Raw genomic sequence first — 22,855 nt, 5'->3', positions numbered from 1 at the left:
TCATCAAGTGATCCATCCCCTGTCGCTCATCCCCAGTTTCTGGGAAACAGAGGCCAAACAGTCCCAATCTTTTAAATCTCTCCTCATACTGCAGCTGTTCCATACCGTTAATCATTGTTGTTGCCCTTCTCTGTACTTTTTCCAATTCTAACATAATTTTTTTTGAGATGGCCGACCAGAACTGCATGAAGATGTAGACATACCGTGGATTCATTTAACGGCATTATATTTTCTGTCTTATTCTCTCTCTCTTTCTTAATGGTTCCTAATATTCTATTAGCTTTTTTGACTGCTGCTGCATATGAGCAGATGTGTTTTAAGAACTATCCACAATGACTCCAAGATCTCTTTCCTGTAACAGCTAATTAAAACATCATTGTTAGGCATGTATAATTGGGATTGTTTTCCAATGTGATTTATTTTCACTTTATGAACATTTAATTTCATCCGCCTTTTTCTTGCCCAGTCATTCAGTTTCTTTAGATGACTTGGTAACTCTTTGTAATCTCCTTTGGATTTAATTATCTTGAGTAATTTTGTATCATCTACAAACATTGCTATTTACCCATTTTCCCAGATCATTTATGAGTATGTTAAACAGCACTGGTAGCAGTACTGATCCTTGAGAAACCCAGCTATTTACCTCTCTCCACTGTGAAATTTCCCTCTGCATAGAGTCTGTCTGTGTTAACAATAACATTTGATTACAAGGTCTATTTCTTTTCTTAGGTATTGCTCTCTTAAGCTGATAATGGAGTAAAGGTTTAGTTTCTCTCTAGGGTCATATGGGGTCAAAGATTGGACATTGCAGAGGATATTGGCTTCATTCCAATTTCTATTAAAAACTGATGTCAGATAGCTACTCACTTACATGAGGGCAGAAAAGATTTTCTTCTGTATGTACAGCCTGACATTCAGTTGTGCAGAACAATGAATCAACGTCATTTTTCAAAAGAGCTTAAGTAATTTAGGGGAAAAAAATGCCCTTAATTTTCTATCTTGCTCTTTTCAAAATTATGTCACTGTGACTAGAGAATGTTTGCTGGGCACATTCATTTCTTCTTCTTCAAAAATATTAGTGATTTTAATAGGGATGAATCCAATAAGATACTAAAGATATTAAATTGCATTTTCAGCAAAATAGTTGAAAACAGTAGACATAAATAATAGACCAAGTGGTAATTGACCAGATCCCCAGTAGATGTAAATCATACATAGTTCTTTTGGTGTCTATGAGCCAGATCCCCTGCTGGTGCAAATTTGCTGTGGCTGCATTGACGTCACTGGGGCAGATAAAGCGATATTAGGCCAGAGGAAGTGGACAACATAGAGAGTGAGCGAGAAAATTAATGACTCTATAGCCTCATGGCTAGAGCACTCACCCTGGATGTGGAAAACGCAGTATCCAGCATGCCCATTGCACTTCCTCTCTAATTCTTTAGCCAGAGTGGAACAGCTTGAAGAGATGAGACTGAGGAGCCCCACATCAGCCTGTCCCAGAGTCCCAGCTGAGCAGGGTATTTGTGAATACCAGTGGGGCCTGATTCTGGGTTTTAAGCATCTAAAGAGGCAGTTAGATGCTTAAGTCCTTTCATATATCCAGCCCATTTTGTCTATTTAAAATATACACATTTCATTCCGCCCCTCTCTCTCTCTCTCTCTCTCTCTCTCTCTCTCTCAATTTAAATGATGTAAAACACATATTTTACAGGCTGGAATAGGATTCTTTTTACTTTCATGCTGCTGATCAGATTATCTCCACATGCTGTTTCAATTTACCTTGGTTATAAATGCTAATTTCATTTGGGTTTTATCCCCTCATTTCCCAGGTCACAGTTTTCCTGAATATATGACAATGGAAAATCAAACCGCAGTGACCGAATTTATTCTCCTCGGACTTTCCAGTGAACCACAGATACAGATTTTCCTCTTCCTGGTGTTTTTAGTTATTTACCTAATCACCCTGGTTGGGAACATAGTGATCATGCTGGTGATAAGAGCTGATTTTCACCTTCACACCCCCATGTATTTCTTCCTCTTCCACTTATCCTTTGTTGATATCTGCTATTCCTCAGTCACGGTGCCTAATATGCTGATGAACTTTCTTGCAGACCACAAAACAATTTCAGTCAATGGCTGCATTGCCCAGATGTTCTTCTTTTTTCTCTTAGCTGGTACAGAAGTTTTCATTCTCTCAGCCATGGCTTATGACCGCTATGCTGCCATCTGTGACCCATTGCATTACGTGGATGCAATCAACAAAGAGATCTGGGTTCAGCTCGTGAGTGGTGCATGGATCACGGGCTTCTTTTATGCCTTAATTAACACAGTTTTTGCCCTCGAGTTGCACTTCTGTGGACCCAATCAAATCAGCCATTTTTGCTGTGAGCTCCCTCCTCTGTTACAACTCTCCTGTACTGACATTCTCACCAATCAAATGGTGCTTCTTACTTCTGTTGTGATACTAGGATCAAGCTCCTTCCTCTTCACCCTCATCTCCTACGTTCACGTCATCTCCACCATCTTGAGGATACGCTCTGCGGAGGGCAGGCGGAAAGCCTTCTCCACCTGCAGCTCCCACTTGATTGTGGTTGGTTTGTTGTATCTGACAGCTTTTTTCCAGTACACAAAGCCCAGCTCAGTCTCCTCTGTGCTTCTGGATGAAATGTTCTCTGTCCAGTACAGCATTTTGACCCCCATGTTAAACCCCATCATCTACAGCCTGAAAAACAAGGAGGTGAAAACAGCTCTAAGGAATATATTAGGGAAATTCAGGTTTCTCAACCAGTGTTGATGTTCTTATCTTTAAAAAAACAAAAATCAGAGACCACAGATTTCTGGGTAACTGGTGTTTGAGACATTCTCAGCTAAGGTATCTGACAGACATTTTGAGCCAATCTTCCACTAATTTAATCAGTGTAGATCCAGTGAAGTAAATTGGCCAGATCCCCAGCATGCATGTGTAAAATAGCATAACTACATGGTAACCAATGGGTGCTGGAGTTAGATTCACAAAGGGTCTTCAACAGGAGAAATTGAGAGAGAGATCCCATATTCCAGTGGTCAAGGCACACGTATGGGATTTGTTCAAATATTTTTCTTCATCATACACTTGAAGTGGGGGTCTGCCACATCCTAGTTAACTACCCTAAGCACTGGGATAAAAGTTATGTGGGAGGTCCATGCTAGTGATGATAACATAGTATTCAGGCCTGTATATTTGCCTTAGATAGAATTTTGGGCTTTTTTTGCTCGTTTGACTTGTGATACTTTTATAGTCTTACTAACATGTGAGAACAAAGACACGGTGTATTGGATCTGCTCACAACCAGACAGGGTTTATAGCACAGTGAGAAAAGATAAGGAAGAGAGTTGAAATGTTGCTGGGTATGGTGGGGAGTGTAATATACAAGCATACACTTGAAGATTGCCTGACTCCTCCCTCTAGCCAAGGTCAAGCAACCAGTTAGGAGGGACAAGGGGGGATGGGAGAGTGACATAAGAAACACTAAAAGCTAAAGAAAAGCCTGGCCAGTACACAACCTCCATTCCTCTCCCTCCCATGGGGTACAAAGAGGTGGAATCGAAGCCCCAAGACTCAAGACCCGCTAAAATGGAACATGACTAATAATTGTAAGGGGTGCTGCCAAGGGCATGCAGTAAAGGTATAATTATGTCTTCTGAGAAAGAGAAGGGAAAAGGCGCTACTGGTATGGAGAGCTATGGATAAGTTTGCTTGATTAACCCCAATAAACATCACATTACCTGCATTTCTGGTCTTCTGCTTTCTGTCTGTGTGACAAGAACCAAGGGAAGGCAAAGGTCAAGCCCCAATATCATGTTGCCATGACTCAGATGCATCGTGCTCGGCAGGTGAGTAACAGCCAGATAAGTCGCCCTCAATAATAGTCCACAAAGCTGCTTGATGGTGATACAGTGGGCTCTGGTAACCTAAGGTAACAGCCTTTTAAAATAAATTGATACAGAGGAATCAGGGCCCATACCAGGTAAGGGGGGGGTCAACCTGAGATGAGATTGGAAAGGAGATGGGGGGTTATTGGGGATCCCAAGAGAAAGGAATATTGGAAAAGAGGAATGGTATTACAAGGTCTGTGCTCCAGCATGGTGTACTGGGTAAAAAGGGAAGCTGATCTCCTCCAACATATTAAGGCTTTGGAGTGGACCAACAATAGATTTTAATGGAAAAAATCCATACTAGCAGTAGAGGTAGTGAATCTAATGACACACGATGCTGTATGGACAGAGGAGTCCTGTGAGGCAATTTGTCAGGAGAGGCATGAACGGCCGGGGAGTGTAGCAGATTTATAGGATGAGCTCTATCAATGTAAGCATGGAAGTAATGGTCTTGGGGGTCTCAAACCTCAGTTTTTGGAGCAGGTGGATGTGTGGAGGTAAATACATCAGAGGGGGGAGCCAATCCATGTTATTATCCTGAGGGGACAGATCCCAGATAGTCATAGTCCCTTGCCCCATGCCTTCCCTGAAGGGAACAGCAGGAATCATGTATGGTAGCAAAATTAATAGACCACCTTAAGAACCAGGAACTGCAACTCAAATCCTAGGGAAGGGAATACAAAGGAATTTCAAAGTGAAAACCTGCGAGTGAGTGGGTTAACATCTAGAATTAATGGATTAATATATGGGGTTGCCCAGAAACAGTCAACTGCAGCAGGCAATGGCACTCCTGAAATTCATTTGGCATGCAAACAAAAGCAACACTGGGAGAACAAATTCAGGTTTGCAAGTGCAGGTAACAAACACTCAATTTTCCCCCAGAGCCAGGATAACAGAGCCAGGTAATGGTTCCCAATTATTTTAACCTGGGGAGCCCTACTCTTTGCTCGGAGCTAATAATATCCTTTTTTTCATTATTTTTCTCTCGTCCTTCTTTTCAGTTTGCTAAATTTGCTGCTGTTAGTCCATACATTAAAATGACTTCACAGAGTTAACTGGTTGCTTTCCACCACCACCACCCCCTCGCACTTGTTTTTCTGAAGTTTTCAGGGAGGTTATTTTGGATACTTATGTGAAAAGTATTTTTGACAAAGCCTGACAGAGGTCCGCTGTATTCCACTGAAATTTTAAAGCAAAAGACCCATGGGCAACCATGGAAATAATATTAATACTGCCTTTTCCAACAATCCCATGGTAAAGAAAGCACAAACTAAGGTAGCTGTGTTGCAGGGACTGTATTTAGTGGCTAAGTCCTTACAGGCAAAATGCACCACTTTAAAGAAATGAATGCAGAAGTGAGTGATTTAAAGAAAGAGCATGAAGAGATAAAAGTAGCTGTTGCAGAAATTAATATTAGAGAGTTTGGAGGGAAGTAAATAGTTGAGAGTTGTGCAAATGTTGAAGAGTAACAGTTGTGGTGTTATAAGAATAGAATTCTTGCTTTGATAATAAAACCCAGTCATGTAAATATAAATATGTGTGCAACTCAGTACAGTAACATGGGTGAAATCCTGTTAGTTAAATTATACAAGGGGGTCAGGTACTGGCCACTAGCACAGCTATGTTTTTGTCCCCAGGAGCCTTTGTTACCCAGGGTTTTCAGAATCCCCAACACTGGTAGCTTAACTATTTCACTCCAGGCAGTGTCAGGAATAAATCAACAGGAACAGAGCAATTCTGCCTATCAAGGATTAAATGCAAATAAGAATGTTCTTGTCTAACACTGCAGTTCATTAGATTTACACACACACAAAAACATAAGCAATAGGTTTAGAACATCTGGAATGGTATTGAGCAGTTAACAGCAGATTTGTAGTGGCCAGTTGCTCACCCACTGGGGAGAAAAGGTTTCAGGAAAGTCTCTCAAGATGGCTTCAAAGGACTGCTCCAAAGTACACACTATTATCTAAACTTTTTATAGCTAACTTCTACAAAACACATAGGTCATGATAAGCCCTACTGTATCATTATTTTTCTAACTTTCAATTTTTTTTAATACCAGATTCATCTAGATTCAAGGCTTTCCAACCACCAAGGTTTTCAGTCTCACTTGTCTGCTTGTCTGTCCCCTCCTCCCATTCTGATTAGCAGAAATGGCCAGCTAGATATGGCCTTGCTTCTGAAAACCTGCTTTCCAATTAACCCTTAACTAATATGGTTACAACTGGCTTGAAAGCTGTAGTGGGGTGGTCACCCATTCCTGCCCTGAAGGGCTTGAAATCAGCCCTGAAAGAGGGTAAAAGCAGCCCTGGAGAGGGCTGCAGCTCTAAAAGCTGGGCTGATTGGGTAAGTGGCTGCAGTTGGGCCACACCCCAATCTGGCCACAGTTGGCTTGTATGAAAAGGCTGGGAGCCAGGAGCTCAGCAGTCTCCCTTTGTGTTCACAGAGAGAAGGGCCTGGCTGCAGGGAGGTTAACCAGGTATCTGGAGTTAGGGTGACCAGATCACCCAGGTCAAATATCGGGACGCGGGGGGGCAGAGGGGGAAAAAATGGCGGCAGAGCAAAAAATAAATAAATCCCCCACCCCCGATTCCTCCTCCCTCCACAAGTGCTGGAGGGAGGCCCGGGAGACTCAGGGGAGCGCGGGGCCAGGGTGAGTGTGAGTCCGGCCTGGCCCCGAGCAGGCAGGACTCGGGCTCGGTACCTGTAGGGAGAGTAGGGAGTGGCCTGCGGGGCCAGGCGGTGGCGGCTGTTCTCCCGACCTGGGCAGTGGGACTTGAGAGCAGCCGCTGCTGCAGCTCCCACATCCGCGGGGGGAGGAAGCGGCCGCTGGCCAAGCTTGGCAGCTGCGGCTCTTGTACCCACGAACCCCCCGAGCCCGGGCCTGCTGCGGGGACCCAGCGCGCACGCTGCGCATACCCAGCCCCTGGCCACTCGCGTCTGGGCTGGCTGCCCAGCTGGTGCAATCCCGCGGGCGGCCCTGGAGTGGGGGCAGCAGGCCCCAGCCCCCCCATCCCGCTCGGGTCGCACAGGGGAACGAACGGGGCTGGGCTGCCGATGCCTCCGCCGTGGGATTGCACCAGCTGGGCAGCCAGCCCAGACGCGACTGGCCAGCGGCTGGGCGCAGCGTGTGTGCTGCTGGGTCCCCGCAGCAGGCCCGGGCTCGGGGGGTTCGGGCCAGGGCGCCACATGCTTGGCCGCTTCCTCCCCCCGCGGCAGTGGGAGCTGCAGCAGCAGTTGCTCCCACGTCCTGCTGCCCAGGTGGGGAGAACAGCCACCGCCTGGCCCCGCAGGCCACCCCCTAATCTCCCTACAGGTACCGCGCCCGAGTCCTGCCTGCTCGGGGCCAGGCAGGACTCACACTCACCCCGGCCCCACGTTCCCCTGCGTCTCCTGGGCATGGTTTGCTTGGCAAGAGGCGGGGATTTGGGGAGGGATCCAATTGGCGAAGGAAGGGGCGGAGTCGGGGCGGGGGAGGGCGCGAGCCCTTCCAGGTTCCGGAGCCTTTGCTTGTTTGTCCAGTGTCCCGACCTAACATTGGTTGGGACGTGGGACAAACAAGCAAATATCGGGACAGTCCTGATAAAATCGGGACGTCTGGTCACCCTATCTGGAGTTGAGCAGGGCTGGGGAACTCTGGCCTAGGAAAGCCCCAGGCTGCAGGCGTGGTAAGGCCTATTAAGTACTGGGTTGCAGGGGCAGCCCATAGGTAGCCAGAGGCAGAAGGTCCAAACCCCTTTGCCTGTGATGAGTGGCTTATACAGTCTGCCCCAGAGAGTGGGGGTTAATGGTTACTGGTAGTAGCCTATGACTGAGGTGAGGTGGGGATAGAGGGTGGGGGTTCCCTGGGGAGGGGAGACCCTGAGACTGAGGGGGGTACTGCTGGGGGGCAGCACCCCAAACACAAGGGGCACTGGGTCCTGGGAGGGACATGGGGGGGCCAGTGGCAGTGCGACACTGGCCTGCAGAGGGTGCTCCAGAGGCTGGAAGAGCTAATTCCCTGGACAACCAGCAGGAGGAGCTGCAGGGGTGAGTCACACATTGCTACGATTGTGTTCTGGGTCTACACAACCTTCAAATCCCGTACAACATCTTTACATGTAATCTAAAGGAAAATGGGCCCTCTTCCCAAAGGAATGGTCTGTAAATAATCAATTGTAAAGGGATGCTGCAGGTAGCATGCAGAGAGACAATCTGATTTAATTTATTTAACTATTGGATGATTTAATCAGAATTACTAAAAGAGATAAGGGTTTTCCATTGGAATTTGACTTGACTGTCTCCAATTGTAAGCTATGGAAATGTAGTCTGGGTATAGTTGTAATAAAAATGCAGTAAAGCAGCGCAATGAATGTTGGAAAAAGGGAATTTTTGTGTGTGTATTATGTAAGGTTTTAAGGACCTAAACCAACACGTTTTGTAGGTTTTAAGATAAATTGATTTTATTTTGTTTGTTTTAAAATTGTTATGTCACTAAAACGCCATTTGAATTTCTCAGTCAAAGTTGCAACACTTACCATCCCTTTTGCCAGACACAGGTAGCTAGTGTGATTTGGCTTTGGCATTTAGTATTTAACCCTTTGGGTACTTCCATGTTTTTATAAAGTTTAATATCTTGTAAAATAAGGACCAGAGAATGTGGCCATGGCTGGGGCAGACAGAACCAGGAGAATAAAGTGAGATTCTGGATTCTTTTTGTTGGGGGGGTGGATGGGGGGGGGGAATCAGTAGCAGCTAAGAACTGCAGGAGCAGAACAAAAAGTTAAGACCGTGTACCTCTGACACAAAGACAGGGGTGGAATAGACAAAAGAAGCAATGTCAGAAACACTGAGCTTTAAGGTGGCTCTGAGTAATCAGACTGTCAAAATGTTAAACCTCGGGATAGATTTAATGTTAGTAAGTAACCACGCAATAATGTATAATATGTATGGCTTTGGGGTGGGGGGGGGGGAATAAGCATCCTAAAAATGGTAATTGAAAACAAACCTCATGTTCAAAGGTCTCATGGTAATGCTGCCTCTCAGATATTACCTGTAAATAAACCTAAATCTTGGCACAGAAGAGAAACCATTACAAACCTGGTCGGCTGTAGAAGAAGGGAAACTGAATTACACCACCTCCATGAATTTCATAAATGAACAGTAGGATAATCCACCCTTCCTCTTAAGGATAGAAGCCATTGAAACCTGGTCCGCTGATAGAACAAAAAAAACCCAAGAAAGTGTGGCAGCAATTATTCTTTTTCCTGCAATCAGCAAGGAAGTTTGTAAAAGGAAGGGTTATTTTAAGCAATAATCTACTGCCCCCTAAAGGAGGTAGAAAAATGTGCATTTTTTCTTTCAGAACTTTAGAAAATCTGATACCAGCTGAAGAGGAACCCAGAATACCATGGATCACAGCAGGCAGAGGCCTGGCAAGAGGAACAAGGAGCAGCAAAGGTCAAAGCATGATGTGACCTGCCCAAAAAGCATGATCCACGGATTTCAGAGCAGCACCATCCATTCTCAGCTCTTCACTGGAGGGTCTCTACATAGCCCTTGGCAGATTAGGGCCCAGCCTGCTGCTATTGGGAACAGAGGATGAAGAGTGGGGATGGGTTCATTGCACACAAATAAAAGGCACAAAATGGAGGTTAAGAAGAATGATGTATAAATTCTATTGCATGTATCTTACAAGTGAACCCACAAAGGAAAACAAGGACCCCCCTGGCCTGGAATGTAACAGTCGTTGCTGCTAATCACAATTGTCGCTATTGTAAGCTCTACCGGGAGCCCACAATGTGAGGTGTCAAAAGGAGGAAACACGTGGACTGCTACACCCCCAAGTTATGGTAATGAGGCAAATGAAGACTTTAAAGATCAACCTATAAAAGTTTGTACCACCAATCCTCCCATGGGAATTTGGCAGCGTTGGTACATGGTGTACAGATCAGATGGTGGAGCGGGGTCCCAACCCAGTGAAGAATATCAAATTTATCAGGACATATTGTGTGGTATTCCCTAGGCTATGCCATGATCAATGACAATAGGAAAAATAGTCATCCAGACATGTGATGTGTCATGGAGGGGCCCAAAAATATGACCCTCTGGTCTCCCCAACTGTTTGAACCACCTTTGGGTTATGGGGTCTCATAATTAGGGTGTGATGTTACCATGTCTAATCACAATGGAATCTCCATAGAGGAAAATCCCAGGGTGTGCAGTTGTTATGTACCTATCACACTGGGCATAAAATCTCCCCTGGGACATTGGGTATATGACAATTTAACCGCTTTGAAGAATGTAACCTTGCAGGTAGTATGGATGCCAAACTGGAGGAATCTGGATTTAAACTGGCCACAGCCTGGAGCCGGAAATACTCCCCTGTGGGTGAACGTGTGGGAGCAGGCGCACCCAGTCCTTTTCAATGTGTCCTTTCAGTCTAATACATGGGTGGTACATCCAAAAAAATGGTGAGTGGTCTGAATACATCCCATCTGCAACACATATATAGACGGGTTAAAGCAACAATTTAATTGGTGGGTGAGAGGACATACAAGGAATCATCATTGGAGAAAGGATTTGTGGGCAGCAGAATAACTTGTAACTCAGAGTCACTCATTTATCCAGTTGGGCTCTCTGAAAAGACCTTGGCTAGGTAATCAGTCAGACAATAGGTCTCTGCCCAAAGTGCATCTTCTAAAGTACCTTTAAAATTTGCATTTCCTTAACCCACCAAAATGTCCCAGGACATCCATTTCACATGTATTATCCCCAAAATTCCCTTCACCTTCCTAATGTCTTCCAGCGACTGAACTAATAATGACTTCTTCCTAAATAAGCTCCACACAATCTTGCAATAGTACATAAATGTGTATTTTAATACAAACAACTCAGAAGGTGTTAATTCAATGTTTAATTTAACTCAAACGGGTTTGTCTAGCGTGTTACAGGACAGTGTGCTATCTGTCACAATTATGATCTTGTATTTAAGGATATGCCTACACTATGAAATTAGGTCAATTTTATAGAAGTCATTTTTTTAGAATTGTATTTTATACAGTCTATTGCATATGTCTACACTAAGCGCATTAAGTCAGTGGAGTGTGTCCTCACTACAGTGGCTAGCATCGACTTACAGAGCAGTGCACTGTGGGTAGCTATCCCACAGTTCTTGCAGTCTCTGCTGCCCATTGGAATTCTGGGTTAAACTCCCAATGCCTGATGGGGCAAAAACTTTGTTGCAGGTGGTTTTTGGGTACATGTCATCAGCCCTTCCCCCTTCCCCCTTCTGTGAAAGCAACAGCAGACAATCATTTTGCTCCTTTTTTCTGGGGTCTGTCCGCTGGACCCACTGAGCCTGCTGCTGGTCTGGGGCTCTGTCCGCCAGCCAGGGTCTCGCTCAGCCCAGCTCAGCTGGCAGACCTCGGTGAGTTCAATCAGGGGTGCCTGGATAGACATGGCTATCCTTCTCTTAGAGCACCGAATGGGAGTGACTCCAGGTCATTCTCTTCTTTAAGTTTAGTCTCATGTAGAGTCAGTCCTGCCTGGAATATCATGCGAGCTGGAGCCTTCTGCCTCAGGCCGCTCTCGCAGCTGGCAGAACTGTGTGGTTGCACCTACTCCAGCCTGCCCCTTACTCCCACGGTTCATGAAGCCTGGACAGTAGTTAGGAGCAGTTCAACTTGTGGAATGACCAATCCAGAACGAAGGATTGCACTGTATGGGCCACATTAAGATTACTTCAGAGTCCTAGATAACATTTAGTTCCTATAACAGGCTTCATGAAAATTTTTCCCTGCCCCTAACAAAAATGTTAATTTATCAGAGTAGCTGAAAGGGTAAGGAACCCAGGACTATAATTTAGAGAGAGCTTCCATATTATTTAACTCATAATTGATATAATTCAAAGTAAAAATTCACAGCATGGTCTGTTCTAAGACTAAAAATGCAGGAGAGAAGTCAGAAAAAGGAACAATGACCTGTTTCTGCCCAGTTTCAATCCGGAGACATTTTTCATGTTAGGTAAACATGATAACTACTACACTATGGGGCTTTCATGTGTTAGGTGAATGTGATAACCACTACACTATGGGGCTTCTCTTTTTTTGCCACAGACTTTGCCAAATCTACACGAATGTTTTCTCTAGCTACAGAAGCTACCTAATACAATGTCTATATCTGTGGCCTTCCTGCTCACAAAGCAGTCATGCCTCTGCCTAAGGCTGACACAGCATGGAGTGCATGTGACACAGGGACCTGTCTCAGGCAGGATCACTAGCGAGGCATGATACTTTTGGCCGTTAAGCAAACACAGCAATTCTTTCCTGGCCTCTGCCACTGAATGCCTCCATTCATTACACTGTGCCCTATCAGTGCGGGAGGACTGCATGAGCTCGGAAAACATGTCATCGCGAGTGCATTTTTTTTCACTTCTAATCTGCGATAACCTCAGGGATGGAGATGATAGGGGGAGTGTAGAAACATTCTGTGGGGACTGCAAGGTCACCTGTGCTGCTGAGTTCGCCATGCTGGCCAAACAGGAAATGAAATTCAAAAGTTCCCAGGGCTTTTCCTGTGTACCTGGCTACTGCATCTGAGTTCAAAGTGCAGTCCAGAGCGGTCACAATGGTGCACTGTGGGATGGCTCCCGGAGGCCAATACCATCAAATTGCATCCACACTACCCCAAATCTGACCCGATGATGTTGATTTCAGCGCTAATCCCCTTGTCAGGGAGGAGTACAGAAACTGATTTTAACAGCCCTTTAAGTCGATAAAAATGGCTTCATCATGTGGACTGGTGCAGGGTTAAATCAATCTAACACTGCTAAATTTGACCTAAACTTGTGTAGACCAGGGCAATTCAGGGGCTTTGGGGGTCCTTCTTATCCATTCAGGTCTGCCTTAAAGACAGTTCCTTAGAAACTCCACAGCAAATAAAATCCATTACTATGAAGTCCATCCATCTGGTTATGGGTCTCCCAATTCTTCTCTTACCCTCCAATTCTAACTTTTTAACACTCTGTTCCCTATATATTCTTCTGGTGTTCTTTTCACATGGCCAAACCATCTAACCTGGATTCCCTCAGCTTTTTAATAGCTAGTACCACCTTTTCGCTTCACCTATATCATTCGTTTTGAACATGGTCCATTCTTGTATCTCCAACCACCCATCTTAATATATTCATGTCCACTGTATTCAAGATCTGCTCTTGTCTCTTCCTCAGTACCCAATATTTGCAGCCCTGGCAAAGTGCAGACCTAATTACACTCTTATAGTTCTTACATTTAAATTTGATAGGCTTACTGAAAACTTAAAAGTTCATTTAAATATTCATATATTGCCCAGTCTGCTCAAGGCTTACCCCAGAGAACAGGTTGAACCCATGATTAATCATATTGAAGTTAAGCATGACTATGGAACACTAGCATGAGAGTGAATCTGTCTGAAGGACTGGGATTATACACAAATGTGATTGGGCTCAATCCTGCAGATTGTGTCCTGTGAGCCTCGGCTGGAGTTCTGTATGGAGACAGACTGTGAAGATATGTCCATTTAGTCAAAATACTCAAGTTCATGCAATATCACGTATATAGAGAAGAAGAGATGCAGAAAAAGACATAATAGATGAATGAAAACACCTGCACTTAAATGTGTGTGTCTTCCCCTACTCAAACCACAGTCTCTTCAGGTCACCAGCTGGGCTTGAAGCCTCAGCATACAGCACTGAGGACCTGCAACTCCACATCCTAGCTAAAGGAGGAACTCCAAAAGAACTAGCCCACCGATTTCAAGCTATAACAGGGGAAAAAAGCAATGACATCACAGATTCAAACCTAGGATCTTTCTGACCCTCAGCAAGGTTTATACTCCTTGGTGAACATGGTACCCACCACAGCACAGCCCGCCCTGACTGTTTATTTGAACAACGTAATAAATGTTTGAAGACTGGGTTTCTGAGATGAATGGTGACAGGCACAACTCTTCTCATACCAAACAAAAAGAAGGCTGCAATGATCCAATGAATTAAAGACTAACCATGGCTTTAGCAACTATGTAGAAATTTCTATCAACAATTCTGACAAAGAAGATGTGGGCGGATAGTGCCAGCTCAGAATGGAATGCTGCCTCCTGAGCAAAAAGACAGCACGCTAAACCTGAAAGGGACACAAGACCATCTCAAGCTGAGCAGGAGGATCACAGAGGATACAAAACAAAGAAATAAAAGAATTAGTGATTGTGTGGGAAGGCTACCGTAAAGCATATAACAGCTTTCCATAATCATGGATCACCAAGACACAGAAAAGGCCCAGAGTTCTTCCAAAGATCATTTCCTTTTTGCGGCAATCAGCGTTAAATTGGAACACTTGACTCTAGCAGGAAGGGACTCTCAGTAATGATGTCCAAACTAAAAAAGAAACCTTTCAAGGGAGTTCCTTAGCACCAGTGCGCTTTGTGGTAGCCAGTGGCGCTGACATGGAAGCTGACAACCCAAGAAGGTGATTTTACTCGGGGAGGAGTAGATTTTAAGAGTCCTTTAGGTCAGCAGAATGAGGTTGGTTGTGTAGCCGCATTGCTTATAAAATCGACCTAACATGGCTAAATTTGACCTAACCTCGTAGTATAGACCAGCTCTTACTGTCTGTGTAGGTGGGCATGTGTCCCTTTTGCTTTTGCCAGCTGATCATTAGTTGGCAAGAGCAAACAAGGCTAACATCCACTTTTGTCAAAAAGGGGCTGGGTGGGAGTGGCAGGGCTTGGACCAGCCCCACGTGGGCGAGGAGGGGGGTCAGGGAATGGCTTGGACCCTCTCTGTGGGGCTCTGGTCTGCACCTCCGTGGTGGGGAAAGAGGGGTTCAAGTCAGTAGCTCCACACAATGTGGGGGGGAGAGAGGAGCTCCCACAAACAGCTCTGCATGGGGCTGGGGAAGCGGGGGAAAGAGGGGCTCTGGCCAGCAGCTCCACGTGGCGGGGAAGGGTGGGGAGCGGGGCTATGGCCAGCAGCTCCATGTGGAGAGGTGGGAGGGATGGAGAGAGGGGTTCTGACCAGTGGCTTGGTGCAATTGAGGGGGGAACGGGGGCAGGAGAGCGCGGCTCCAGCAAGTGGCTGGGCCAGCTCTCTGCCCCTGGGGGAGGGGGCGGAAACGTGCTCACAACTACAGATGGGCTCAGGCTTCCAGCCTGGCCAGGAGGTGGGGCCTCAGGGGGAAGACGAGGAGTAGGGTGGAGGGGCCAGATTCTGGAGAACCTGGCCAGGGCCCCCAATTTGGCCGAGGGACCTAGGCATGGTGCAGTAATCCCCCACTGCTAGGGATGGGTACTCAGTGGGTTCAAAAGGGTTAAAGTGCTCTTGGGGCTGAGCAGGAGACAGGAGGTGCTTGTATCATGTAACTGTCTGGGTGGTAGGAATAGGGTTGCCAACTTTCTATTTGCAGAGAACCAAACACCCCTGCCCCACCCCTTCTCCAAGGCCACGCTCCCACTCACTCCACCACCACCCCTCACTCTCCTCCGCCCTCGCTCACTTGCTCCTTTTCACCAGGCTCTGGCAGAGGGTTGGGAGTGCAAAAGGGGGTGAGGGCTCCTGCTGCCAGTTCTGGGATGGGGCTGGAGATGAGGGGTTTAGGGTGCAGGAGAGGGATCCAGGCTGCGGCAGAGGTTTGGGGTTTGGAAGGGGGCTTCAGGCTCAGGCAGGGGGTTGGGGTGTGGGAGGGGGTCTGGGCTGGGGGTGCAGACTCTGGGGTGGGGCCAACTATGAGGGGTTCAGGGTGCAGGAGGGGGATCCAGGCTGGGGTAGGGTGGGGTGAGGGCTATAGATGGGGGTGTGGGCTCTGGGGTGGGGCTACGGTTTGGAGTGCAGGAGGGGGCTCAGGGCTGGGGCAGGTGCTTGGGGTACAGGAGGGGGTTTGGGGTGTGGGCTCCGGATGGCATTTACCTCAGGGGGCTCCCAGGAACCAGAGGCATCTCCCTCTGGCGCCTAAGCAGAGGAGCGACCATATGGCTCTGCATGCTGCCCACACATGCCAGCACCACCCCCTCAGCTCCCACTGACTGCAGTTCCTGGCCAATGGGAACACTGAGCTTGTGCCGGAGACAGGGGCAGAGTGCAGAGCCCCTGTGGCTGTCACTCCACCTAGGAGCCATAGGGAGATGCTAGCAGCTTCCCAGAATCACGTGGACCCAGGTAGGGAGCCTGCCTACACCACCAACCAGACTTTTAATGGCCCAGTCAGGGTTCCAGATGAAAATAGGACACCTGGCAACCCTAGATAGGAATAGGTCTTTAGGGACCATCTGGAACTGACCCATTTCAGTGGAGCATTCAGAGAAACAACTGGAGCCCCAGGGACTGAACAATTGACACCTTCCCACCAGCAACTCTGACAGGTGGAACGTGTGAACTCAGAATGGGTCTGGAGGAGGAGGAGGATGGGCCGAAAGGTGTCAGATGGCTGGTTAAGGGCCACTTAGCAGCCCTCACCAAGGACTGACAAAGAGACAGAAGGAGAAAGACAAAAATGGATTCCCACAAAGCCAGATTAATGAAGATATTTAGGCATCTAAAGAGCCAGGTAGATGCTTACTGGGATTTTCAATAGCATCCAGGTACATAAGTCGTTTTGAAATGATTGTTAGCTAGGCACTTCTAGGTATTTGTATGTGTCTTCAGTCACCTAAAGACCTTTAAAAATCTGGCCCATAGACCTTTGGAGGACAATGAATCACCATTTGAGATCAGCTATGCTGGACAATAGATGTTGGTTTCTTCCTTGACTGACAAGCCTTCATGTGCAAGACTCATACCCAACATACTTCTTAATAGTCAAATCTTTGGGCTTAGTCTCAGATTTTACTCAGACCCTAGTCCCAGGAAAACTCCCACTGACTGAGTGAAAACTGCATTTCAATGCAAGTTGGGTACCTAAATCCCTTAGGTCCCTTTTGAAAATCCCAGCCTCTGTTGCTTTACGCACGCATATCACAATCATACTTTTCTGTTGTGGGCCTTAAAATGAACAATAGAAGAAGGAAGAAAAAACTCAAGTTGCTTGAGAGCGCACCATCAGTGTTTCTCCTATATTACAAACTACAACATTTTTCCTCGTGAAATGGAAAGTGCAAGAGGCATTTCTAGAAGCACGTAATGAGTTAGAGCCAAATCAATGGTTCCTGGTTGATGAAAGTGTCTGAAAGAAGAGGTAGTGCTCCTTCTTTTGACCATTATCCCACTGTTACTTACTGGTGTTCTGATAGACCTGTGTTCAATTCCTCCTTCTACCTCATGTAGAGCAGGGACTGAACCTTTGACTGCTATGCTCAGGGCCCCAACCACTGGGCTGTGAGTATACAGGAGTGGAGTTTTCTCAAGGTCTCCTATTGAATCTTTTCCACTTTATAGAAAATACTTGAATAGTCATAGGGGAAGAAAGCTTCAGTAAAATTATATGATAGCTCACAGTTAGTGGATTCCTTTGCCAGGTTGGAGGTTCAAGTCCGTGGTCAATCAAGTATTTTATTTAATTATTTATAGAATGTGGAACAGCTTCAATACCCCAGAATATGTTATAGCCCAGAGATTGAGGCACTTTCCTGAACAATGGGAGATCTCATTTCAAATCATTGCCCTCCAACAGGTAGACAGGGGGAAAAAAATATTGTGTTCAGTCTGGAAGGAGTGTGGCCTAACCAATGAACTAAAATAGCAAGAAATAGCAGCAGCAGAGGGACTCCTCTTCCTCATGCTATTTTGTGAATTTAGCCCAATATTTTTCTTCTGCTTGAAAAATTTCAGAAAAATATGTGTTAAAATCATGGATAATTTGGGGGTGACCAAAACTTTCTTTATTTTTTTTTAAATAAACTGTTCATCTGAAAATTTTTGTCTCAACTCCTATTATTTACTTCCGTAATATACAGTCTATTTACTCCTTTTCCCATTCCCAAACCTGCGTATCCATTTATTAGTAAAGTTTAAGGTTGGCTGGCCATGTTGCCTTCATCTGGTAATTATATATATTATGGCTAGTCACTTCAAAGTTTGTGGAACAGCTGTAGCGGCTCAAGGTGGAGCAGAGCGGCTGGTGGAGTGGCTCTTGGTGAAGGCTGTAGCAGAACCCCATGGAGAGGCAGGGCAGTCGGCCTCGGACCACGTAAGGTGCCCCTTAACACCCCCGCACCTCCCCATTTCCACCCAGGCTGGGAGGTAAAACTCTGCAGATAAACTTTTGAACTCTGGGGCTGCACTGACCAGGGACAGAGACTTTGGGGTTGTTGGACTTTTGGGTGATTTGGGGGTTGCTGGACTTAAGACCCTGAGGAGAAAAGGACACTGCCAAACTTACTTGAGGGTGGGTCTTTTGCTCATGGTTTGTGTTATGAATCCTGTTTGTGGTGTTTCCTCAACATAATGCCGCATTGTTTCCCTCCTTTATTAAAAGCATTTTGCCACGCTCAGACTCCGTGCTTGCAAGAGGGGAAGTATTGCCTCCTAGAGTTGCCCAGGGGGTGGTATGTAATTGTCCCAGGTCACTGGGTGGGGGCTCGAGCCGGTTTTGCGTTGTGTTATTGAAATTAAACTCCTAGATACTGAACCCAGCCCTTGTTGCTGCCAACTCAGACAGGCAGAAGGGTTACATTTTGGGGGGCTCGTCCGGGATGGAAGATGTGTGACAACATCTTCAGGAGCTGGCTGCGAATGGCATCATTACAGAGTCCTGCAGTCCATCCGCCTCACCCATTGTGGTGGTCCGTAAAATGAATGGGAAAATCCGGATGCGTATTGACTACTGCACCCTAAACAGCCATACTGTGGTTGACCAGTACACTATGCCCCAAGTCCAAGATGCCTGAGACTGTTTGCTGGGAAGCCAGTGGTTCTCTGTGTTGGCTCTTCAGAGTGAATACTACCAGATCCCTTTGGGAGAAGAATATAAGGAGAAGACAGCCTTCATCTGCCCATTAGGGTTTTATCAGTTCGAACATATGCCCCATGGGATTTCTGGAGCACATGCCACATTTCAATATCTTATGGAGAAAGCCGTGGGAGACATGAATTTACTGCAAGTGTTAGTTTATTTGGATGACCTGATTGTGTCTGGAAGAACCTTGGAGGAGCATGAAGAAAGACTTCTTAAAGTGCTTGATAGGTTGGAAGTTTATGGTTTGAAGCTTTCAACTGACAAATGCCAGTTCTGCAGAACCTCAGTGAAGTATGTGGGTCACATTGTATCCCAAGAGGGTGTGAGTACTGATCCCAATAAAATAGAAGCAGTCACTACATGGCCGTGTCCAAGTAACTGCAGAGAACTCAAGACCTTTCTTGGGTTTAGTGGCTACTACCGCAGATTTGTGAAGAACTATGCTACGATTGTAAAACCTCTGAATGATTTTACCAGGGGATACCAGTCCAGCAAGAACAAATCTAAGACCAAGAATAAGGGGAGGTCCCCAAAGCCTCCTGTACAGAGACACTATGGCCACTTGAACCATTTGGGCCACAGTTGGATGAGAGATGTGAAAGGGCTTTTCGAGAAATCATTACTTGCCTAAGTCATGCTCCCAACCTAGTCTTTGCTGACCCAAGCAAGCCGTTTACCCTGCATACTGATGTCAGTTTGAAGGGTCTGGGAGCAGTCCTGTACCAGGAAGTGGAAGGCAAACATAAACCTGTAGCCTTTGCCAGCCGAGGGCTGTCTGATAGTGAAACTCGCTATCCCACCCACAAGCTGGAGTTCTTGTCTTTGAAATGGGCCATCACTGAGAAATTTCTAGACTACTTTATGGTGCTCAGTTCAGGTGTGGACAGACAACAACCCACTGACGTATGTGTTAACAAGTACTAAGCTGGATGCTACAGGGCAAAGATGGGTGGCCGCTTTGGCTAGCTATGACTTCAGCATTCAGTACCAATCAGGGAGAAGCAATGTAGATGCAGATGCAATGTCCAGGCATCCACAGACACCAGAAGTTGCTGTAATACCCACAGATGGAGTGAGCTATTTGCAGTGTGAGTCACTGAGAGCCAGAGGCCCATGAGAGCCTTCATGGATGTGTTGCAGAAGCTTTGGGCCTGCCCCCTGAATATCTGCCTTCTGCTTCAGTGAACTATATTGCATTGGACCAATCTCCATTGCCCATGCTCAATGCAACTGACTGGCAAAAAACCTAGCTGCAAGATATTGACATTTGTTATATACTACTTGCCAAAAGGTAGGGGTGAAACCCAGCTGTGGTTGTCCCATCTAATCCGGAGGGTAAATTACTATTGAGAGAATGGCCCAAACTAAAACTGATTTGGGGAGTGCTACACTGAATGATCATTGACCGTTTACAAAAGCAATGAGCACAACTTGTGCTGCCAAAAGAGTACAGAGCCCTGGTCATGAGGGCACTGAATGATGACTTTGGATATTTAGGGATGGAGAGGACTCTGGAACTTATTCATAGTAGGTTCTATTGGCCCTGGATGGCTGAAGATGTTCACAGGAAATGTGAGACTTGCGCTCGATGTGTTCAAAGGAAAACTCTGCCCACGAGGGCTGCATATCTCAAGAACATCACCAGCAACCAACTCTTGGAACTGGTTTGCATTGATTTCTTGTCTTTAGAAGTAGACAAGAGGAATGTTTGGAACATTCTAATAGTGACCATTTCGCGTGGTATGCACAGGCATATCCCACACGTGATCAGAGGGCCACCACTGTCGCTCGAGTACTATGGGAAAATATTTCTCAGTTTATGGATTCCCAGCCCAGATACACTTGGATCAGGGGGCAGAACTTTGAGAGTCACCTTCTGAAGGAGGTGCTGAGGCTAGCAGGAATTAAAAAGTCTAGGACAACAGCTTATCACCCACAAGATGATCCTCAGCCAGAGAACTCCAACTGAACCCTATTAGATATGTTGGGGACTTTGCGACCAGAGCAGAAGGCAACCTAGAGCCAACATGTCGCATTTCTGGTGCATGCCTACAACACCACAAAGAACGATGCTACAGGAGTCACGCCATATCTCTTGATGTTTGGGCGAGAACCAAGATTACCCATAGACTTGTGCTTTGGTATATCAGAGGATGGAGATAGCTATGAAACTCATCAGCAATATGTATCCCGACTAAGAGAAAAGCTGTGGGATGCTTATCACTTAGCTACATCTGCAGCTTGGAAGAATGCAGACCACAACAAACATTGATATGATGCTAGGGTACATTTGCAGGAGCTCCAGCCAGGGGACAGAGTCCTGCTGCAAAATTTGGGTATTGCTGGCAAACACAAGATAGCTGACAGATGGAAGGCAATACCTTACTTGGTGATGGAAAAGCTGGGATGCCTGCCGGTCTACAAGATCAAACCTGAAGAGGGTCCAGGGCAAATAAAGACAGTGCATAAAAACCTTTTGCTCCCTTTGGGGGAATTGGTAGGCACCCCTTATGAGGTGGGCCACAACAGGGCAACCGGGCAGAACAAAGGTGCTAGACGAAAGCCACCATCCAACATGGACAGCCGACCCCCTGCAGCTAACCTACCCCTATGCAGCACATTCGAGAGTGAGTCTGAGGAGAAGGACACAACCATGGTGTATCCTGTAATGGAGACAATATTTCAGTCTTGATCAGCTGAACCAAAACAGAGCTCCCTCTCCTCTGCCCTAAACCCCATGGCGCTAGTATTTAGGCCCATTTCTGACACCCCTGTGCCACTGATGGGACACGTGTGTGATGACACACACAGGTTATTGGACAGTGGAGACATACAGGTGGAGGATGACCTGGGCACCTTGGACCCTCCGCTGTTAGAACTAGAAATGCAGGGGCCTATGCCAGTAGCCGAGGAACCCTCAAAGGAAACCTCACCATCCGTCACTCAAGAGGATGTCCCCCCTACCACGGCAACAGAGATTCTCAATAGACGAGACAGGGTAATAAGACCAATAAAATGGTTAACTTGTGATGGACCTGGGGTGATTAGTGAGTAGCCAATAAATTTAGCACACATGCCTGTGGAAGCTAAAGTGGGCTATCTGAGGCCCTTTGGAGGGAACCAGTGAGTTGGTATAATAGGGAGTGTGATTTCTCCGGACGACAAATTCTCAGCTGGGGGGAGGATTTAAGCAGAATCAGGATGAGCTCTACTCTGACATCTGGTGGTGAATTGTGGCGAGTTGTGGAAAAGAACTTCAGGGGCCGATCTTGTTTGCATAGGCACACCCATCCCGCCTAGCATGAGCCCACAGCAGCCCAATTGGTCACTTTGGCTGCTGTGGAATCCCCAGTTTCTCTGTTATTGGGGCAGGAAGAATAAAATGTTGTTACCCTGATTATGTGAATCAAGGACAGTGGGACTGTTTTATGACAGAGGGTCTTGCCATCAACTAAGTAGCACTCGCTAGACAAGGGACAAGGGTTCCAAAACCCAGTAAATTAAGAGAGGCTAGAGAGAGGCATTTGTACCTGATGGTATGCACCCCTCCCTTTTGAGGGCCTGAAACACCATTTGCATTGCCTCCTCTCTCCACTATGGAATATCAGAGCTAATTTTGGTTCTCTTAGGAGTCTAGTTACAGACTGCTGAGCTGAATTCACTTTTGGCCAATGGTGCACCAGCACTGAGGCTTCCCTACTACAAGCTGAAATCACTAGCATGCTAAAATTACTAAGAATTGAAATCACTGAGTGTTGTGTTAAGTAGTAGGATGGACTGAAGATATATTGCTGAGCAGCTGGCAGAGCAGTTTGTGGGATGGCTGGTGGAGTGGCGCCTCAGTGCTGGTGCTCAATCCTCTCTGATTCCAGCCACTTGTGTCACCTTATTGAATATTTCTCTTATTTAGGAAAGTCAACACTTTGCTTCCAACCTTTCCCAGGGCATCTTTGACCTCCTTGTTCCTCAAACTGTAGATGAGGTGGTTGGACATGGGAGTTATTACTATATAGGGCATAGAGAAGATTGTGTTTAAATCT

At 46.3% G+C, this 22,855-nt stretch overlaps 1 pseudogene; it reads left to right on the top strand.

The window, feature by feature from the left end:
- The first annotated feature begins 1,849 nt into the window (after positions 1–1,849).
- The window catches only part of LOC123348656, a 32,462-nt pseudogene continuing 11,456 nt past the window's right edge, over positions 1,850–22,855 (top strand).

This window comes from Mauremys mutica, chromosome 13 (assembly GCF_020497125.1).
Source record: "Mauremys mutica isolate MM-2020 ecotype Southern chromosome 13, ASM2049712v1, whole genome shotgun sequence".
Lineage (NCBI taxonomy): Eukaryota > Metazoa > Chordata > Testudines > Geoemydidae > Mauremys > Mauremys mutica.
The sequence above is the reverse complement of the archived record's forward strand: the minus strand, read 5'-3'. Positions and strand labels throughout refer to the sequence as shown.